Consider the following 7,885-nt stretch of genomic DNA (forward strand, 5'->3'; position numbering starts at 1 on the left):
GGTTTCTACATTTGTAGGGACCTAATTGGGAGAGGAGCCCATTGTTGAGGAACGGTACCTCAGAGACGTCTCGCAGACCTGCTGCAGTGGCCCTGTGCTCCGTGTGGTGGGGAAATCGGTGCAGGGGAAAAAGCAGCGTCAGCCTAAGAGAAACTCGGGAGACCTGCTGGGTATGGAGCACTGTGAGGGACAGAGGGACGGCTACATACCCAAACCATAAAGATAGAGGAGCCCTGAAATGGAAAGCTCCTGGCCACTGGGCAGACAGATCTGCACTCTAGTCCCCTTCTCGGTGATAGCATTGTGGCATCAGCTGAGTTACCTAACCTCTCTGAGCTCTGGTTTTCTCATTTTAAAGTAAAGATAATGCTACCTCCCTCAAAACACTGTGAGGACTGAATGGGGCCATTACTAAAGCACCTACCACAGTAGCTGGTATGTGGTAACTCTTGTTATTATAAAATGTATTCACTCGTTCAACAAATGTTTATCAAGCATCTTCTGTATGCCAGGCATGCATATAGGTGTGAGATTACAGCAAAGGACAAAATAGACAAAAACCCTTGCCCTCCTACAGCTTACATTCTAGTGTAGCTGATGAGCTATGTCATAAGGAGAAATGAAGCATGAAGCATGAAGCCAGACAAGGACAGGAGTGCTGGGAAGGTATACAATTTTAAATAGCTTGGTCAGGGGAAGCCTCCCTGAGAAGTGACATTTGAGTCACAACTGAAGGCCTTCATCAGGGGCCCAGCAGCTTTCTAGGGGGCCTGGGGAGGGGTGCGGGCTGAGAATGCACGGTATGGAGCCAGGGTGGGAGCAGGCCAGGCAAGTTCTGCAGAGGAGCTCCAGCAGGCAGAGTGGGGGGAGAGGAGGGAGGGGTCATAGAGGAGATATGCTGTGTGTCCCGAAGGAGCTGGCAGAGCTGCCACATGTACCTGAAGCGAGGACTAAACACCGATCCGCCGCACAGGAGAGTTACCCTGGGAGCGGCCTTAGGCAGTGCGGAGACTTCCTCCAAGCCTTGAAGGGAAAGGAAAGATAAAATAGTCTTTATTCATAGCTTTTGTTTTTCTAATTACACATGCTTATAGTGGAAAAATTGGCAGGTTTCATAAAATTGTAAAGAAGAAAATGAGTTTTCTACAATACTGGCACCCAGAGGCAACCGTGGTTAACCATGTAATATGGCTTTCTATCTACCTCTTGTATATATTGTTCTCACTTACTTTCACGGTGAGTTACAGTGACACTAAGCCCCACCCCATATGATGTTTCCCTCAAATATTTTTGAGAGCTCCTAATGGGGTGTGTCACATAATGTCACAAATCCATCTGTCCACTACAGTCACAAGTAGGGCTGGTGGAAGCCAGTGAAAGGACCCTCTCCTGGGGATGTTCCTTGTGCAGCCACCCCCATCCCCCCCCACCCCTCACCCCCCATCCCCGGCTTCTGTGGTTGCCACCTCCTCCAATCTTCTGATGCCCTTGGGGTTCTGGAGAGATGCTGGCTTCCCTGCAAAGACAGACACAGTGTCCTCCTGAGCTCTGTGCCAAGACATGCCACCTAGGTCCCAAAGCAGCAGTACTGGGACCCCTCTAACTTCCTCAGGCTGCTTGTCTCTGCTTTCTGTCTCTTACAGCAACTCTCCCAACTTCAGCTGAAAATAGCCACCTCCACTGGGACCAGTCCAGGCTCCCTCCCTCCACCAGTTCTCTCCTCAAACCTATGGAAACAAAAAAGAAAAGAAAAGGCAAGTCCCAGTCTCCCAAGGCATGGCTATCCACATCGCTGAACCAGAACAGTGAACATCTGTATTCAGGCTGACAGTGACTATACAGTTTTAAGTTTGTGTTGATTTTTCCCAAAACAAAGCAAAAGTCTGCCCCAGGGGTGAATTAAATCTTCAACCTCTAACAAACTGCTAGCAATTTAGCTCCCTTCCCCCAGCTCTCTCCACCTTCTCATCCTGTTTCCAAAATCTTAGGGTGCAACTCAGCCAGGGATACTATCAAGTGCTAAAGATGGTTAGGATTTAGGCAAAAGGTTGCAATGGGAGATGTTTCCTTCCAGCAGAGGGAAACAACTCCATCCAGCAAAGGTAGGGTACCAGGAATGCATGGTTTTCCTGGGAACAATGAGGGGGCCAGTCAGGCTGGAGCCAGAGGGAGAGAACGCTGGGGGCAGGGGTGGAGGGAGAGCAGGGAGCACATGAGCACATGGCAGTGGAGGGGGCTGGCTGCAGGCAGGGAGGCCTAGTGGGAGACCTTGGCAACAGTCCAGCTAGGAGTTGATGCCAGGCTGCCCAGTGCAGTGGTGGCAGCAGGAATGGAGGCGGGAAAAGACTGGTTGGGGGATAACCTGAAATGATTGGATAACTGATTAACTGTGGGAAATGAAACAGGGAGATGGGAGGTATGACTCAACATTTTCCAGCTAAAGTGCCTAGAAGCGTGTGGGAGCCACTCATTGCGACAGCTGGGTGCCCGGGGAGAGCTGGTTTGAGGGTAAGAAGGTGAACACTGAATCTCAGTTGTGCAGTTGGACATCCAGTGCACATTTAGAGGAAAGGCAGAGGAGGGACACTGAGGCTAAGGGTAGATGCGCTGAGTCATCTTCTTAGAGGACAAAGCCAACACCATGGGCTTCTCCTTGGGAGAGTCTACTGGGAGGAGAGCAGGAACTGGACTCTGGAAGCAAGCAAGGATCTGGGAGTCCCAAGCAGATCACGCAACAGTGCAGTCCTCCTCCCACAGTTGCCTTTTTAGAGCTGGTCCTGGGTCCACCTTCTAGATCCACTTCTACAAATAACCTAGGGGATCCGGAGAGGCTCTCAGAGGGAAGCAGCATGGCCAGGACGGCATAGAACTGGGAAAGAGAAGCTGCAAGTTGTAGGTGGGTGTCAACAAGGGCGTGCCGACGTATTCTTCGTGTACACTGAAAACAACTGCAGACAAGAGTGACACTGCAGCTGGAAGGACTCATGACAGACCTAAGCCCAGGCTTTAATGGGCCGCCCCAGGATTCCAGACTTAACCACCTGTCTCTCTCCTCTACGAGTGGACCTCTTGCTTGGAATGGAACTTTCCAGGCAACACCATCACTCTTAATCAGACCCAGGATCTCTCTATAGCACAAGATATATCCTGAGAAAAGCACATGGTTCAGGCCCCTCAGACACACAGGGCAACCCGTCCAGACACCGACACGTGCTTGGTGTATGATGCAGGAATAGAATCTGCCATGGGATTAGAGGGAAAAAAATTAAAAAATAAATAAGTGCAGGAACGTCCCCTCCAACTCCATAGGAAACATAAAGAAAAGTGATCATTTGACAACTGTCATACATCAGGTACTTTGCTTAGGGCTTTCCACGTATTTTCACCTTTAGTCTCACAACAGTTGTGAGAAAAGGGGATTGTTTTTTCACTTTATAGAAAATTGAGGCTCAGAAAGCATGTTGCCCAAGATCGAGTGCCTAGAAAATGGCAGATGGCTCCTAACCCAGTCCTGCCTGTGCATTTGTGTGTTGTTATTCTTCAACTTTCACAGGCGTGTGCACAGTGGACTCATACACAGAAGCACATGTCTATTTCCTCTAGACACAAAATTCCCGGAGACTCAAGGTCCCCCTCAAGTGCAGGGACTTCGTTTTTGTTCACAGATGTGTCTCAATCACCTAGAATGGTGTCTGGGACATACAACACTCTCAGCAAATATCTTGGTGTTGTTAAATGAATAAATACACACATACTCACCTGTGTACATATAAACCCACACACACACGTGCACATCTCTCATGCCTAATACATATGCGCTCCACCATCTGAAAGGGGGTCCTCGTTGGGAGGACCTCTCCAAGCTGTCCCCCCAGGCCTGCTCCTAGAGAGGCGACCGTGCGCCCTCAGCCCACTGCTGGTCTCCCCAGGCTCCTTCCCTGAGCGGCCGCGGGCCCCCTCCCGCCTTAGCATAGCCCACCTCCTCCTTTTCTCAGCTCAGTCAAAACAGAGTTTTTCTAAAAAGATCTTTACTAAGAGAGAAAGAGAAAAACCAAGGCACTCCAAGCTCTTGGGTGGGTGAGTTGACAGAGCCAGATCCTTATCCCGCGCTATCCTTCGCCCTGGCTGGGCTGGTGGGGTGATGACCCAGGCCCGGTGTGGATGCTTCTCCAGCAGCTCAGAGGCCCAGCCTGGGGGGGACGGGTGGGGGCAGCTACTCAGTCTGGGGACCCTCTCTTCCTCCAGACCTGCTGCTGCTGCTGCCCTCGGCAATAGACCCTTCTGCCATTCTGGCCTAGAGCTAGCTGCAGTGTTACACACTTCTTGCCATCTGCGGTGCCCATGGCCATAAACTAGGCTGTTCCCACCCGAAACATTCAGTCGGACTATGTCAATCCTGCTCAAAACCCCAACGGAATCTTTGTTCCTTCCAAGAGCCCCGGGGCTCTGCCCAGAGTGGCTCCTGCCCGCCTCTCGGCCTCATTCCACTGCACTCCTTCACGGTGCCTCCAGCTCCACTGGCAAAGCAGTCCTGAGTGACATACCAGAGCCCAGAAAATAATCCAGTCCGTCCCAGCCCTGGCTACCTACACCCCACATCCCTGCCACCAACACACACACACACTCCCCAGCCCTTCCCAAGGCTCTATGAATCCAGACACCCTCAGATGACTCCAGATCAAACTCTAGACCAGTATGTCAACGTCACCAGGGCCTGTGGATTAAAATGAAAATTCCCGAGCCCACCCATGAATTAGAATCTCTGCGGTGAGGCCCAGCAGCCAGCACTTTAAGCAAGCTGGGAAGCAATTCTCACAATCCAAAGTCCAAGAAACACCACCCCACACTACTAAATTCCACATACACCCCAGTGCATATATAATCATAATAGCTAAGATGTTTATTGAGCACTTACTATGTGCCAGGAAGTATTTTCAGGTAGTAACTCATTTAACCCTCACACAACACCATGAGGGAGGCGTGCTATTATCCCCACTTCTCAGTGACAGCCAGTTGGTGGGCAAATCAGGAGTGGAACCCAGGCCCTGTGACTTCCGAGCCTGCACAAGACCACCACGCTTTCCCGAGTACACGTGAGTGTGTACCCACACTGACTCCAACGCCCACCACACACAGGACCCCACCCCTTAGATCTGCTCACCAAAGAGGACACTAAAGGCCAGACTGTGAAGGCTCCTGGATTCTCTCCCCACAAGTCTGGTCTACAGTGTGTGAGCTGAGAGCCAGCAGCCACAGCCAAGCAGGGCCAGGGAGTTGGCGAGCCGCGGCCCCAGGACTTTGGCACCGTCCTCAGGCCCCAAGGCTCAGCCCTGCTTGCTGCAGCGAGCTTGCCCGCTGAAGGCCTCAACTGCCAGGGGCCCGAACCCCACCTGCAGGCCCCCGCTGCCCAGCACGTCCTGGCTCCCTGAGCCCTGAGCCCCCTGACAGGGCCCTCCTGGAACACTGCAGCCAGAGAGCAGATGTGCTCGCAGCTCCCTCCAAAAACTAGTCTTCTTAGGAATCCTGCCACAGGGGAAAGGCAGAGGTTGGGGGAGGGACTGGAAAAACAACCCAAATACCATAACACAGGAAAATGATCCAAATAAAAAGCAGCAACTGTGTATCTGGAAGGAATAAGCTGAGGAGGAGAGGCGCGGAGTTGTGCAGCGTGGCCGAGAGGCCGCCAGCCTTGGCAGCCGGGGCTGGGGGCTGGGCGGCAGCTGCCAACCGGCCACAGGGCTGCTCCGGCCAGGGGCTGGGCTGTGGGAAGAGCGAGTCTGGGTGACGCAGGGGCAGAAGGCAAGATCTCAGCCAGCAGCATCCTCCTCCCCAGGGCTCCCAGCTCCGGGTTCTGCAGCCCCCAGAAGGCCCCAGAGAGGACGTAGGGCCTCAAAGAGGACTTCGGAGCCCCAGCCTCCTCACCACCTATCTGGACAGTCCTTCTCCTCCTTCTCTACCTGAAGAGACTACTTGAGACCATGGAAAGAGCCAGAATTATGCCTGTTCTCACTGGCATTCTGAGCATGGGGAGAGGGGTTCATCAGAATAGAGCCAAGAAGACCTGACAGTGGAGGGAAAGATTATTCTGGAGCCACAGAACACAGAATCACAACACCTGGGTTCTCACCCTGCTCTCTCCTGACAAGCAGTATGACCTCAGACAAGTCACTTGTTCTTATTGAGCCCAAATCTCCGCATCAAAAATTGCAGAGTTCAGCTTTCTCTGTGCACCTCAGGCTCAAACAAGACTGAAAATAATAGTGAAAATCTTTTGAAAGCAGTAGCTGCTGTCACTTTCCACTTCCCTCCTGAACTGGGTGCCACATGCAGAACTGAGCATTTTCACATAGTGGTGCATGTATTTCTCTGAGGTAGGTATTATTCCCATTTTACAGATGAGGAAAATAAGGCTCAGGCAGTTATGTAACTCTGAGAACTGGCAGATGCAGGAGCTGAAGCAGTTCTGTCTACGAAGCCAGTGCCCTCTCTCCTAAGCCACATTGCTAGAGGGCAAAGAAAAGAATTCTTATATTGCAGCCCAGTAAGCAGGGATCGGCAGTGTCACAGCCGGTGAGCCCAGTGAAGAGACGATGTCCAGAAGTCCTGGCAGGGGAGACTGGTCGGGGATGCTGGCAGCAGGGAGCAGGAACTCTGTCTGGTGTCAGGTCCCCAGTGTCCCATGAAAGCCTGGAGTCCAGCATGCCAGCCGGGGTGGCCAGGAAAAGGGCAGGACCCAGGTGCCTGAGGGTACAAGGGCGTCGACATTCATCACGAGGAAGGTCGCAGGGCAGAGCCTGAGGAACTGAGCAGGGAAGGAGGTCAGCCAAGCGTAAAAGTGTTAGGCAGGGTGGGTGAGGAGCCGGATCCTCCACAGGGCAGCCACAGATGAAGCGCGGCCCAGGAGGTCACCAGGCTGGTCCAGGAATAAAATCTGCAGCCACAGCTGAGGCCTCCTCTCCCACTGCCCACCTGCTCTGTGAGGCTTAGGGGCGTCTCACGGCCTGGGCACGAGCACAGAAAGTGAGACGGTGTTGTGTCACAGGCTGTGGAACTGGGCGATGGGGTTGTAAAACCTACTTACTAGTGACGTTGGAGTACACACTCAACCTCTCTGTGCCCGAGAGCCAAGCCTGGGCAGGAGCAGAGCAGAGGATGGTTCCTCCCAAGCCCCTGCCCCTCACCTCCTCCGTGAAGCCTGTCTCTCTGGCAAAGTGCACGAGCGACTCCCTTCCCAGCGTCCTGTAGCCCCGCGCTTGCCTCACACATGCCTTCCTGACAGTTGTGACCACTTCATTCTAATGACCAGCGTGCGTGTCTGTCACCCCCTCAGGCTGTCTGCTGCCCCATCAGGACAGTGGGCCTCTCAGAGGCACCCCGTTAGGGTGCCTGACAGAGGGGCTGGTAAGTCTGCGAAATGAAGAAGGAACTAAATGAACAAAATTTCACCGGGGGGCCTCCCAAAGCAGGTAGTGGTCTTAGAGCAGTTGTTGTATTTGGATTGTACTTTTTAGTCAAAGAAAGCAAAGCTCTTCCTGGTTCCTAATGCATGGGCTTAGCCATACCAGTCCCCAAATGTTAGAACTCTCTTAACAATATTTATTCATTCATTCCACACGTATTTGTTGAGCATATACTATATGCCAGGCTGGAGAGCAAAAACTTAGAAGATATGGCCTCTGTACTCAGACGTATAACTGTGATGTGGCCAGGAACAGGTACAGATAAACACATGGATAATTACATCTGTGATTATCTGAAGGATTCTATAGGAACCCACAAAAGAGACACCAAATCCATCCAGGAGTGAAGAAGGAAAGACAGAGTTGCCATGTGTGGTTGTGCAGGTTGTGCACTGCAAAAACCAGGGTGCCCCTTGGAGTTGTGC

This window comes from Microcebus murinus, chromosome 1 (genome assembly GCF_040939455.1).
Source record: "Microcebus murinus isolate Inina chromosome 1, M.murinus_Inina_mat1.0, whole genome shotgun sequence".
Taxonomy (NCBI): Eukaryota; Metazoa; Chordata; class Mammalia; order Primates; family Cheirogaleidae; genus Microcebus; species Microcebus murinus.